Consider the following 14,810-nt stretch of genomic DNA (forward strand, 5'->3'; position numbering starts at 1 on the left):
CCATTTAAACTCCTTGTCATATTCGGCCATAAGCTAGCACAATGAGGTTTTAATAAATTGAATTTGTTTGAATTAGCTCAAGAGCTAAGAGGGCCACAATTGGACAAGGGGAAGGAAAAAGTGATCGAATAGCCGTAAAAGCCGTTCGACAACATCCGAGGTAAGTCCTCAAGAAGTGACCTTAATTGAATTATGGGGAATGAAATATGGATGTATTGATTATTGATTTATGTGTGTATGAGCATTCGAATGATACCCGGGCTAAGTCCCGAAGGCGATCATGCTAATGATTATAATTGTGTTTGAGCCTTAGTAACGAAAATGAAATATGTATGTCCAATGATTATTGATGTATGTGTGCATGAGAAATTGAATGATATCCGGGCTAAGCCTCAAGACAATTATGCTGAAAATTATATCCGGGTTAAGACCCGAAGGCAATTGTGCTAGTAGCTATATCCGGGCTAAGACCCGAAGGCATTCGTGCCACTTGTTAAATCCGGGCTAAGACCGAAGGCATTCGTGCAAATCGTGATATCCAGGTTAAGTCCCGTAGGCCTTGGTGCGGGTTACCATAACCGGGCTATGTCCCGGCGATTGAGCGAGTAGCGACATCCGGTTAAACTCGAAGGTATGTGATTTGAAAATTATAAGCTTGCTGGAAAATTTCAGCAAATGCACTTGTGAAATTTCCCAATGACAAGGTAAGTGCGTGTGTAAGCCACGGCGCTAGGAGTAAGAGCGTATGAATATCCGCTCCTATGATGGAACGAGTTATCGGCCTTAATGAAGCCGTTATTTGTGTATGAACATAAGAGTTGGGATGGTGAAGTAAGTATGATTATGTGAATGTGCATTAATGAAATGATGCATTTGGTTATGTGAATGTATTGCTTTAACTAAAGCTGATTATATTCCTTGAGACTTACTAAGCATAAAATGCTTACCCGTTGCTTTGGCTCTCGTGTTATAGATTTCGCTCGATAGCAATCGGATTCGGGATCAATAAAGTCGAAGTCATCCACACTATCAACGCCTCTATTTTGGTATAAATTTTGGTTGAACTTTGAAATGGCATGTATAGGACTACCCTTGTTGGTTTAAAAATGTGGTGATGTATATGTATACTGCCATGCGAAAATGGCTCGTAAAAGGAAGCATGAACTTAGACTATTTGTGGTTTGTATGTATATATATGGTGTCATGATGTGATTATGGATTGGAAATGGGAGTGTTGGTCACATGATCAGCCATTGGTATGGTTAAAATGATCATATATGAACCTATGTATGGCAAGACTAGTTGGTTGATGGAGACTACAAAAATAGGTAAGACCTACCTTAAAAACAGATGCTGCCAGCTGCAGTGACGTGAATGTGAAAAATCACCAAAATTTGTAGGAATGGTATTAAATAGTGAATAAGCTATGTAAATGAACCTTGATGAGTCTGTTTTCATATGGAAGAAACGAAATGGTCATAGGAGTTACATGTTAAGAGATATCAAAGCTATTGTGAGACAGGGCCAGAACGGTTTCTGTGTCCCCTGTCGCAACTTTAAAAATTTACTATAAATTATCCAGAAAGAATTAGGAGTCATGCCTTATATGTACAGATTCCATTTTTAGTCTAGTTTCATTAGAAACAAACGTACCAGTATTAAAGCCCTGTACAGAGAGATATTCAAGTTATACCGCGCGAAAGTCAGAGCAGTCGATCATTGTAACATGGGTGACTTTAACTAATAAACTGTACCAATTGGCCCGACCAAAAATTCTAGAAATAAATCCATGGATGGATATATGAGTCTAAATTCAGGAAAAATTTACGAAACCAGTTTCTGAGTTTTGAAACTCGAGATATGATTTTTAAGGCGACGGTGACGCAGTCTTCCAGCCTGACTGGAAATGTCAAATTGGTGGGCAAAACATGTGAACTTGGCTTATTAACCCCTCGTGTCCGACACCGGCGATGGTCTCGGGTTCGGGGTGTTACAATTTTATTGGTATCAGAGCCACGGTTTAGTCGATTCTAGGACTACCGTGATGTGTTTGGGGTCTAGCTATACATGCCATTAAATGATGAATCGATAGTGTGGTGATTTCTGACAATTTGACTTTGTGTTGGGTTATAGCAATGGATCCGATCCCAACCGCAAAGCGATAGCTAATGATGTGGAGAGTGTGGCGCTGCTCCGCACAAGGACAGCCGGCGGACTCTCAACCTATGGCTAGCAATCCGAATGATGAGGCTAGGCAAGCCTTTTATAGTGTGATGAGCGAATGGTTTAATCAATACATTCGAACTAACACGGCTGTTCCACAACCTCCATTCCCGACAAATGCAACCCCTGCACCTACAATACCTCCGGTGGTGACCAAATGAGGTCAAGTAAGCCCCGATCGATAGGATTGAAAACATGGGGCCACTGAATTTAAGGCTACGGATGATGATGATGCCGAAGCGAGCTGAATTTTGGTTGGATAACACTATCAGGGTGCTCGATGAGCTATCTGTACACCGATGAGTGCTTAAAGTGTACCATCTCCTTGCTACGTGAGTCCGCCTACTATTGGTGGAGTACTCGACTTACGTGGTGCCTAGAGAGCAAGTGACTTGGGAATTCTTTCAAACCGAGTTCGAAAAAAGTATATTAGTCGAGATTCATCGACCAAAAGCGAAGGAATTCCTTGATCTTAAGCAAGGTTCAATGTCGATTCTGACTACGACGAAAATTTGTGAGGCTTAGCAGACGCACGAGAATGCATTTCGTCCAAGCCATTATGTAAACGCAACGAGGATGGGCTGAATGATGATATAAGGATGTTCGTTGGCATTCTCGAGATCGAGAGTTCGTAGTACTTGTTGAGCGAGCTTGTAAAGCAGAAGAGCTTAGAAAGGAGAAACAAAAGCGATGTGGGAACTGGAGAATTCGAAAGAGGTCCTCGGAAAGTCTCTTCAACAAGCATCAAAGAGATTTCGAGATGATGCGAGCCGGTCTAGAGCGTTTGGGCTTTTCTAGACGAGGACGCGATTGACCCCTGTGACCACACGAGTCACTTCGATCGCCAGTGGTGGAAATGATCGCCGAGAGAGGGCGGAGTGTCCACATTGTGGCAAATGGCATTCGGGGAGCTGTTGGTTTCGTGATCGCTCCTGCTATAAGTGTGGGTCGGCCGACCACTTTATGAAGGATTGCAGGATGCATGAGCAGAATGTAAGTCAGTGGAAACCCGGGTGCTACCACTGCTTGAGGTAGGCCACCTAGAAACATGGGCAATGTCAGTGGCAGTCAGAGAGGATCTAGAGATGCTACCATCAGATCTGAGGCTCGTGCTCCTGTGAGGACCTATGCCATACGCGCACGCGAGGATGCTGCCTCTCCAAATGTCATTACCGGTACTTTCACTCTTTTCAATACAAATGTGATTGCTTTGATTGACCCTGGTTCTACTCATTCATATATATGTGAAACCTTAGCATCCAGTAAGACTTTGCCTATTGAGTCTACTGAGTTTGTAATTCGGGTATCAAACCCCTTGGGTCATTACTTGCTTGTCAACAAAGTGTGCAAGAAAAGTCCCCTAGTGTTTCGAGGTTCTTGTTTTCCGGCGGACTTGATGCTTTTTCCGTTCGATGAATTCGACGTTATTCTTGGTTTGGATTGGTTGACCATGCACGATGCGGTTGTAAATTGCAAGAGCAAGACTATCGATTTGAGGAGCGCGAATAACAAGATAATTGGGTTGAGTCTACGGACTTAAAGGGTTGCCGGCTATAATATCGCGATGTTGGCCCGAAATATGTAAGAAAAGGGTGCGAAGCGTACCTTGCGTCGTGCTCGATAACAAGGAATCGAAAAGAAACCCAAATCTGTGCCGTGGTTTGTGAATACCGGATGTTTTCCCGAAGAATTGCGGGTTTACCACATTAGAAATAGAATTTGGCATCAAATTGGTACTGGTACCACTCAATTTCGATAGCCCGTATCGTATGGCACCAACGGAATTAAAGGAGTTGAAAGCTCGGTTGCAAGAATTGGTGGATAGAGGTTTTGCTCGCTTGAGTTTCTCGCCTTGGGGTGCGCCGGTGTTGTTCATGAAAAGAAGGATGGAACCATGCGGTGTGCATCGACTATCGTCGACAATAAAGCGACGATAAAGAACAAATATCCGTTACCACATATCGATGACTGTTCGATCAAGCTGAAGGAGCCTCGGTGTTCTCAAAAATAGATTTGAGATCGGGTTATTATCAATTGCGAATCCGAGATTTGGACGTACCCAAGGCGCCTTGAGCGAGATATGGTCACTATGAGTTCCTAGTGATGCCGTTTGGGCTCACTAATGCCCTCGCGGTATTTATGGATTTAATGAATCGGATCTTGGACCATATTTGGATCGATTAGTAGTCGTGTTCATTGATGACATCTTGGTCTATTCAAGAAATGAGACCGAACATCTTTGAACACTGCGGTTAGTCTTTGCAAATCTTACGGGATAAGCAATTATATGCTAAGTTCGGCAAGTGTGAGTTACGGTTAGAGAGGTTAACTTCTTGGGTCATGTGGTATCTGCATCGGGTATTCGAGTCGGCCGAATAAAATTTCAGCCATACTTAATTGGAAGCCTCAGAAATATTCTTGAGGTTCGAGCTTTTTGGGGCTTCCGGTTATTACCGACGAATGTAAAGGTTTCTCAACGATAGCCACGCCGATGTGAAGCTACTCCAAAAGGATGTTAAGTTGAATGGACGGAGAAATGCCAAAAAGTTTCGATCAATGAAAACTTATTTGGTGAAGCCCCAATTCTAGTGCAACCCGAGTCGTGAGAGAGTTTGTCATCTATGGCGAGGCCTCCTACTTGGATTAGGTTGTGTATTGATGCAAGAAGGTCGAGTTGTGGCCTATCGTCGAGGCAATTAAAGCCACACGAGAAAAATTATCCGACCCATGATCTTGAATTGGCCGCCATCGTATTCGCCTTAAAGATTTGGCGACATTACTTATTTGGTGAAAGGTACCATGTGTACTCGGATCACAAAAGTCTCAAATATTTGATGACCCAAAGAGACTTAAATCTGCGACAAAGGCGTTGGCTCGAGTGTTAAAGGATTATGAGTGGTCATTGACTATCACGGGAAAGGCGAATGTGGTTGCGGATGCCTTGAGTCGTAAATCATTATTAAACTTCGGCGATGAGCGTGCACTTATGCATTCGATCCGATAGTGTGTTAGTAGCTGAATTGAAAGCCAAACCACTATTGATACATCAAATTCGAGAAGCTCGAGAAAAGTCGACGACGAGTTGGGCGCAAAAGCGGGTGAGTGTGTTCGAACAAGGACTCGAATTTCAAATCGACGATGACGATTGTTTGAGGTTCAAAAGTCATCTGTGTGTTCCAAAGAATTGAACTCATTTCGATAATTCGAATGAAGCCCATTGTAGCCGAATGGCAATCCACCCGGGAGTACGAAGATGTACAATGATTTGAAGCGTCGGTTTTGGTGGCATGGTATGAAGCGAGACATCTCCGACTTTGTTTGAGATGTTTAATGTGTCAACAAGTGAAAGCGGAACATCGGTGCCTTGAGGATTACTTGACCAATCACGATACCCGAGTGGAAATGAGATCGAGTCACAATGGACTTTGTATCCGGATTGCCATTGTCGCAAGTAAGAAGGATGCGGTTTGGGTCGTGGTAGATAGATTGACTAAGTCGCCCACTTTGTCCCCATACGCACGGATTTTCAATGGACAAATTAGCCGAGGTTATGCGTTTCTCAGTTGTGAGATTACACGGGTGCCTATTTCCATCGTGTCGGATAGAGATCCGAGATTTACCTCACGATTTTGGAAAAAGTTGCAAGAAGCTTTGGGTACCAAGTTGCATTTCAAAGCACCGCCTTTCACCCCCAAACCGATGGTCAATCCGGCGGATAATTCAGATACTTGAGGATATGTTAAGATGTTGCGTCCTCGAGTTTAGTGGTTCATGGGAGCGGTATTTACCGTTGATTGAATTAAACACAACAACGACTTTCAATCAAGTATTAAGATGGCACCCTACGAGGCCTTATGCGGTCGTAAATGCCGTACACCATTGTTTTGGTGAGCTCGGTGAAAGCAAGATTTTCGGGTGGATTTGATTAGAGATCTTTGAGCAGAAAGTGAAAGTAATCCGTGAAAGTTTGAAGATAGCCTCCGATCGTCAAAAGTCGTACATAGATCTGAAGCGTAAGGATATCGAGTGTCGGTGGGTGATAAAGTGTTTCTCAAGGTATCGCCTTGGAAAAAGATACTCGATTCGGTACCGTAAGGGCAAGTGAGCCCGAGGTTCATTGGGCCATATGAGATATCCGGCGAGTCGGTCCGGTGGCATATCGTTTGATTTTGCCCCTGAACTCAAAAGGTTCACAATGTCTTTCACGTTTGATGCTTGACGCTATAGATCCGATCCATCGCACGTGATTAGTCCATCGAAATTGAAATTCAAGCTAATATGAGTTATGAGGAAGAACCGATTCGTATCCTATCACGAGAAGTGAAAGAGTTGCGAAACAAGCGGGTTCATTGGTGAAAGTGTTATGGCTCAAGCACGGGATAGAAGAAGCTACTTGGGAGACCGAGAACTCTATGAAAGAGCGATATCAAACCTATTTACGATAAGATTTTGGGGACGAAAATTTCTTAAGTGGGGAGAGTTGTGTGACCCAAAATTGACCCTAGTCGGGATGTGGTTTGGGACCACAAAACCGAGGCATAAAAATAATTTAAAATTTATTTTGATGCCTATGATATGTGTTAATTTGTGCGTGACATTTTGATGTTTCGATTTAGTGTTATAAATGCGAATTTCACTAGAAAGGACCTAGTGGTGAACTTTGAAAGTATGATGGGGAAATGTGTGACGACTAGTTGCTCATGCATGCAAAAATAAGGATTTGCATGTCAAATTTCCCCCAACATGAAGTGGCCGGCCATGGCAAGAGAGGATGGGCAAAACATGTCATGAAACATGTTTTGTTGGTGCATTAGGGAGAAATAATAAACAAAGGTGTATGGGTAAGAAAAGAATGAAAAAAAAATGTGTGTGAGTGTGGTATTCCCCCCCATTGCCGTGAGTTGTAGAGAAAGAAAGAAAAATTTTGTTCATCCTTTCTTTGAGCCAAAACTAAGGAAGAAGGAGGATTTTTGCTTCATGCTTGGTTTGCAAGAGATCTAGAAGGAGATTTGGCTAAGTTTGCATCAAGATTAAGGTATGTATGAGGTTGTGTTAGGAGTTTCATGCATGTTTTGGTTGCTAACTTGATGTGGATGTTAGCCATGGCTCAAATCTTTGTTATGCCATGGAAATGGTATTTGGCCAAAGTTGTTATGGTGATAAAGCCATTGCATGCTAAGTGTGAAGCTTGATGATGATGCATGCAATGATGGATTGTCTACTTTTGAGTAAGATTTTGAGTTTTCTTTTGTTTAATCATGATTGAAGTTGAAAAGGGCATGATTGTCATATTCGCCATGATGCATTCATGAGCATGGTTCATGCTTCTTGCATGTTAGTTAAAATTTGTGTTTTGGATGGCTATGGACACCTTGAAATTGGCCATGCTCATATATGTATATATATGTTTGCACATGATGTTTTGGTTATGAACTAAGTGATGAATATGGTTGTTTAAAGAAGAAGATGTTGAAGAATGATTGTGAAATTGCAAGCACATTCGGCCTAGCACACATATGAGTGCTTGATGCTATATTATAAGTTTTGAGCTACAATATGCAAAGCATTAACTAGTAAAATGCATGCTATTTTTGTGAGGTATTAAGTGCATAATTGGCCTCAACATGTACATGAATATTCAGCCTTGGGTAGCCTATTGAAGGCCTTAGCTTTTCCTTGATGCTCGAATAAATTGTATTGAATTGCTTGATGTAGTATAAAATGTGCATGACCATTGTGTATTCAAGCTAAAGAGTGGCCATATGACCATTTAAACTCCTTGTCATATTCGGCCATAAGCTAGCACAATGAGGTTTTAATAAATTGAATTTGTTTGAATTAGCTCAAGAGCTAAGAGGGCCACAATTGGACAAGGGGAAGGAAAAAGTGATCGAATAGCCGTAAAAGCCGTTCGACAACATCCGAGTAAGTCCTCAAGAAGTGACCTTAATTGAATTATGGGGAATGAAATATGGATGTATTGATTATTGATTTATGTGTGTATGAGCATTGAATGATACGGGCTAAGTCCCGAAGGCGATCATGCTAATGATTATAATTGTGTTTGAGCCTTAATGCTTGAAAATGAAATATGTATGTCCAATGATTATTGATGTATGTGTGCATGAGAAATTGAATGATATCCGGGCTAAGCCCGAAGACAATTATGCTGAAAATTATATCCGGGTTAAGACCGAAGGCAATTGTGCTAGTAGCTATATCGGGCTAAGACCGAAGGCATTCGTGCCACTTGTTAAATCCGGGCTAAGACACGAAGGCATTTGTGCAAATCGTGATATCGGGTTAAGTCCGTGAGGCCTTGGTGCGGGTTACCATAACCGGGCTATGTCGAAGGCGATTGAGCAGTAGCGACATCCGGTTAAACTCGAAGGTATGTGATTTGAAAATTATAAGCTTGCTGGAAAATTTCAGCAAATGCACTTGTGAAATTTCCCAATGACAAGGTAAGTGCGTGTGTGTGCTTGGCGCTAGGAGTAGAGCGTATGAATATCCGCTCCTATGATGGAACGAGTTATCGGCCTTAATGAAGCCGTTATTTGTGTATGAACATAAGAGTTGGGATGGTGAAGTAAGTATGATTATGTGAATGTGCATTAATGAAATGATGCATTTGGTTATGTGAATGTATTGCTTTAATTAAAGCTGATTATATTCCTTGAGACTTACTAAGCATAAAATGCTTACCCGTTGCTTTGGCTCTCGTGTTATAGATTTCGCTCGATAGCAATCGGATTCGGGATCAATAAAGTCGAAGTCATCCACACTATCAACGCCTCTATTTTGGTATAAATTTTGGTTGAACTTTGAAATGGCATGTATAGGACTACCCTTGTTGGTTTAAAATGTGGTGATGTATATGTATCTGACCATGCGAAAATGGCTCGTAAAAGGAAGCATGAACTTAGACTATTTGTGGTTTGTATGTATATATATGGTGTCATGATGTGATTATGGATTGGAAATGGGAGTGTTGGTCACATGATCAGCCATTGGTATGGTTAAAATGATCATATATGAACCTATGTATGGCAAGACTAGTTGGTTGATGGAGACTACAAAAATAGGTAAGACCTACCTTAAAAACAGATGCTGCCAGCTGCAGTGACGTGAATGTGAAAAATCACCAAAATTTGTAGGAATGGTATTAAATAGTGAATAAGCTATGTAAATGAACCTTGATGAGTCTATTTTCATATGGAAGAAACGAAATGGTCATAGGAGTTACATGTTAAGAGATATCAAAGCTATTGTGAGACAGGGCCAGAACGGTTTCTGGGTCCCCTGTCGCAACTTTAAAAATTTACTATAAATTATCCAGAAAGAATTAGGATGCCTTATATGTACAGATTCCATTTTGAGTCTAGTTTCATTAGAAACAAACGGTACCAATATTAAAGCCCTGTACAGAGAGATATTCAAGTTATACCGCGCGAAGGTCAGAGCAGTCGATCCCTGTAACATGGGTGACTTTAACTAATAAACTGTACCAATTGGCCTGACCAAAATTCTAGAAATAAATCCATGGATGGATATATGAGTCTAAATTCAGGAAAATTTACGAAACCAGTTTCTGAGTTTTGAAACTCGAGATATGATTTTAAAGCGACGGTGGCGCAGTCTTCCAGCTGACTGGAAATGTCAAATTGGTGGGCAAAACATGTGAACTTGGCTTATTAACCCTCGTGTCCGACACGGCGATGGTCTCGGGTTTGGGGTGTTACAATTTTATTGGTATCGAGCTACGGTTTAGTCGATTCTAGGACTACCGTGATGTGTTTGGGGTCTAGCTATACATGCCATTAAATGATGAATCGATAGTGTGGTGATTTCGACAATTTGACTTTGTGTTTGGTTATAGCAATGGATCCGATCCCAACCGAAAGTGATAGTGATGATGTGGAGAGTGTGGCGCTGCTCCGCACAAGGGACAGCGCCGGCGGACTCTCAACCTATGGCTAGCAATCCGAATGATGAGGCTAGGCAAGCCTTTTATAGTGTGATGAACGAATGGTTTAATCAATACATTCGAACTAACACGGCTGTTCCACAACCTCCATTCCCGACAAATGCAACCCCGCACCTACAATACCTCCGGTGAGTGACCAAATGAGGTCAAGTAAGCCCCCAGTCGATAGGATTCGAAAACATGGGGCCACTGAATTTAAGGCTACGGATGATGATGATGCCGAGCGAGCTGAATTTTGGTTGGATAACACTATCCGGGTGCTCGATGAGCTATCCTGTACACCGATGAGTGCTTAAAGTGTACCATCTCCTTGCTACGCTGAGTCCGCCTACTATTGGTGGAGTACTCGACTTACGTGGTGCCTAGAGAGCAAGTGACTTGGGAATTCTTTCAAACCGAGTTAGAAAAAAGTATATTAGTCGAGATTCATCGACCAAAAGCGAAGGAATTCCTTGATCTTAAGCAAGGTTCAATGTCGCCATCGACTCTGACGAAAATTTGTGAGGCTTAGCCATGCGCACGAGAATGCATTTCGTCAAAGCCATTATGTGTAACGCTTCGAGGATGGGCTGAAAGATGATATAAGGATGTTCGTTGGCATTCTCGAGATACGAGAGTTCGTAGTACTTGTTGAGCGAGCTTGTAAAGTAGAAGAGCTTAGAAAGGAGAAACAAAAGCGATGTGGGAACTAGAGAATTCGAAAGAGGTCCTCGGAAAGTCTCTTCAACAAGCATCAAAGAGATTTCGAGATGATGCGAGCCGGTCTAGAGGCGTTTGGGCTTTTCTAGACGAGGACGCGATCGACCCCTGTGACCACACGAGTCACTTGATCGCATGATGGTGGAAATGATCGCCGAGAGAGGCGGAGTGTCCACAATGTGGCAAATGGCATTCGGGGAGCTGTTGGTTTCGTGATTGCTCCTGCTATAAGTGTGGGTCGGCCGACCACTTTATGAAGGATTGCCCGAGGATGCATGAACAGAATGTAAGTCAGAGTGGAAACCCGGGTGCTACCACTGCTCGAGGTAGGCCACCTAGAAACATGGGCAATGTCAGTGGCGGTCAGAGAGGATCTAGAGATGCTACCATCAGATCTGAGGCTCGTGCTCCTGCGAGGACCTATGCCATACGCGCACGCGAGGATGCTGCCTCTCTAGATGTCATTACCGGTACTTTCACTCTTTTCAATACAAATGTGATTGCTTTGATTGACCCTGGTTCTACTCATTCATATATATGTCAAACCTTAGCATCCAGTAAGACTTTGCCTATTGAGTCTACTGAGTTTGTAATTCGGGTATCAAACCCCTTGGGTCATTACGTGCTTGTCAACAAAGTGTGCAAGAAAAGTCCCCTAGTGTTTCGAGGTTCTTGTTTTCCGGCGGACTTGATGCTTTTGCCGTTCGATGAATTGACGTTATTCTTGGTTTGGATTGGTTGACCATGCACGATGCGGTTGTAAATTGCAAGAGCAAGACTATCGATTTGAGGAGCGCGAATAACAAGATAATTCGGGTTGAGTCTACGGACTTAAAGGGTTGCCGGCTATAATATCGCGATGTTGGCCCGAAATATGTAAGAAAAGGGTGCGAAGCGTACCTTGCTAACGTGCTCAATGACAAGGAATCGGAAAAGAAACCCGAATCTGTGCCGTGGTTTGTGAATACCGGATGTTTTCCCGAAGAATTGCGGGTTTACCACTGTTTCGAGAAATAGAATTTGGCATCAAATTGGTACCGGTACCACTCAATTTTGATAGCTCCGCATCGTATGGCACCAACGGAATTAAATGAGTTGAAAGCTCGGTTGCAAGAATTGGTGGATAGAGGTTTTGCTCGCCGAGTTTCTCGCCTTGGGGTGCGCCGGTGTTGTTCGTGAAAAGAAGGATGGAACCATGCGGTACGTGCATCGACTATCATCGACAATAAAGCGACGATAAAGAACAAATATCTGTTACCACGTATCGATGACTGTTCGATCAAGCTGAAGGAGCCTCGGTGTTCTCAAAAATAGATTTGAGATCGGGCTATTATCAATTGCGAATCGAGATTCGGATGTACCCAAGCGCCTTGAGCGAGATATGGTCACTATGAGTTCCTAGTGATGCCGTTTGGGCTCACTAATGCCCTGCGGTATTTATGGATTTAATGAATCGGATCTTGAGACCATATTTGGATCGATTCGTAGTCGTGTTCATTGATGACATCTTGGTCTATTCAAGAAATGAGACCGAACATTTGAACACTGCGGTTAGTCTTTGCAAATCTTACGGGATAAGCAATTATATGCTAAGTTCAGCAAGTGTGAGTTACGGTTAAGAGAGGTTAGCTTCTTGGGTCATGTGGTATCTGCATCGGGTATTCGAGTCGACCGAATAAAATTTCAGCCATACTTAATTGGAAGCCTCAGAAATATTCTTGAGGTTCGGAGCTTTTTGGGGCTTCTTAGGTTATTCTTGACGAATGTAAAGGTTTCTCAACGATAGCCACGCCGATGATGGCTTACTCCAAAAGGATGTTAAGTTGAATGGACGGAGAAATGCCAAAAAGTTTCGATCAATGAAAACTTATTTGGTGAAGCCCCAATTCTAGTGCAACCCGAGTCCAAGCAAAGAGTTTGTCATCTATAGCGGCGCCTCCCTACTTGGATTAGGTTGTGTATTGATGCAAGAAGGTCGAGTTGTGGCCTATCGTCGAGGCAATTAAAGCCACACGAGAAAAATTATCCGACCCATGATCTTGAATTGGCGCCATCGTATTCGCCTTAAAGATTTGGCGACATTACTTATTTGGTGAAAGGTGCCATGTGTACTCGAATCACAAAAGTCTCAAATATTTGATGACCCAAAGAGACTTAAATCTGCGACAAAGATGTTGGCTCGAGTGTTAAAGGATTATGAGCTGGTCATTGACTATCACCGGGAAAGGCGAAAGTGGTTGCGGATGCCTTGAGTCGTAAATCATTATTAAACTTCTGACGATGAGCGTGCACTTATGCATTCGATCCGATAGTGTGTTAGTAGCTGAATTGAAAGCCAAACCACTATTGATACATCAAATTCGAGAAGCTCGAGAAAGTCGACGACGAGTTGGCTGCAAAAGCGAAATTTGAGTGTGTTCGAACAAGGACTCGGAATTTCAAATCGACGATGACGATTGTTTGAGGTTCAAAAGTCATCTGTGTGTTCCAAAGAATTGAACTCATTTCGATAATTCGAATGAAGCCCATTGTAGCCGAATGGCAATCCACCCGGGAGTACGAAGATGTACAATGATTTGAAAGCGTCGGTTTTGGTGGCATGGTATGAAGCGAGACATCTCGACTTTGTTTGAGATGTTTAATGTGTCAACAAGTGAAAGCGGAACATCGGTGCCTTGAGATTACTTGACCAATCACGATACCCGAGTGGAAATGGGATCGAGTCACAATGGACTTTGTATCCGGACCGCCATTGTCGCAAGTAAGAAGGATGCGGTTTGGGTCGTGGTAGATAGATTGACTAAGTCGGCCCACTTTGTCCCCGTCGCACGGATTTTTCAATGGACAAATTAGCCGAGGTTATGCGTTTCTCAGTTGTGAGATTACACGGGTGCCTATTTCCATCGTGTCGGATAGAGATCCGAGATTTACCTCACGATTTTGGAAAAAGTTGCAAGAAGCTTTGGGTACCAAGTTGCATTTCAGACCGCCTTTCACCCCAAACCGATGGTCAATCCGGCGGATAATTCGGATACTTGAGGATATGTTAAGATGTTGCGTCCTCGAGTTTAGTGGTTCATAGGAGCGGTATTTGCCGTTGATTGAATTCGCACAACAACGACTTTCAATCAAGTATTAAGATGGCACCCTACGAGGCCTTATGCGGTCGTAAATGCCGTACACCATTGTTTTGGACTCGAGCTCGGTGAAAGCAAGATTTTGAGGTGGATTTGATTAGAGATCTTTGAGCAGAAAGTGAAAGTAATCCGTGAAAGTCGAAGATAGCCTCCGATCGTCAAAAGTCGTACAGCGGATCTGAAGCGTAAGGATATCGAGTATCGGTGGGTGATAAAGTGTTTCTCAAGGTATCGCCTTGGAAAAAGATACTCGATTCGGCCGTAAGGGCAAGTGAGCCCGAGGTTCATTGGGCCATATGAGATATCCAAGCGAGTCGGTCCGGTGGCATATCGTTTGATTTTGCCCCGAACTCAAAAGGTTCACGATGTCTTTCACGTTTGATGCTTGACACTATAGATCCGATCCATCGCACGTGATTAGTCCATCAGAAATTGAAATTCAAGCTAATATGAGTTATGAGGAAGAACCGATTCGTATCCTATCACGAGAAGTGAAAGAGTTGCGAAACAAGCGGGTTCCGCTGGTGAAAGTGTTATGGCTCAAGCACGGGATAGAAGAAGCTACTTGGCTTGTTAACCCCTCGTGTCCGACACCGGCGATGGTCTCGGGTTCGGGGTGTTACAACACGGGCATGTTCCAGGCCACACGGGCATGTCCTAGGCAATACGGCCGTGTGCCCTATTTTGAAGGAAAATTTTCCAAAGTTCTCGGTTTAGTCTCAAATCACTTCCTAAGCATATTTTGGGCCTCATAGATCCATATT

This window comes from Gossypium arboreum, chromosome 9 (genome assembly GCF_025698485.1).
Source record: "Gossypium arboreum isolate Shixiya-1 chromosome 9, ASM2569848v2, whole genome shotgun sequence".
In the NCBI taxonomy this organism is placed as follows: Eukaryota; Viridiplantae; Streptophyta; class Magnoliopsida; order Malvales; family Malvaceae; genus Gossypium; species Gossypium arboreum.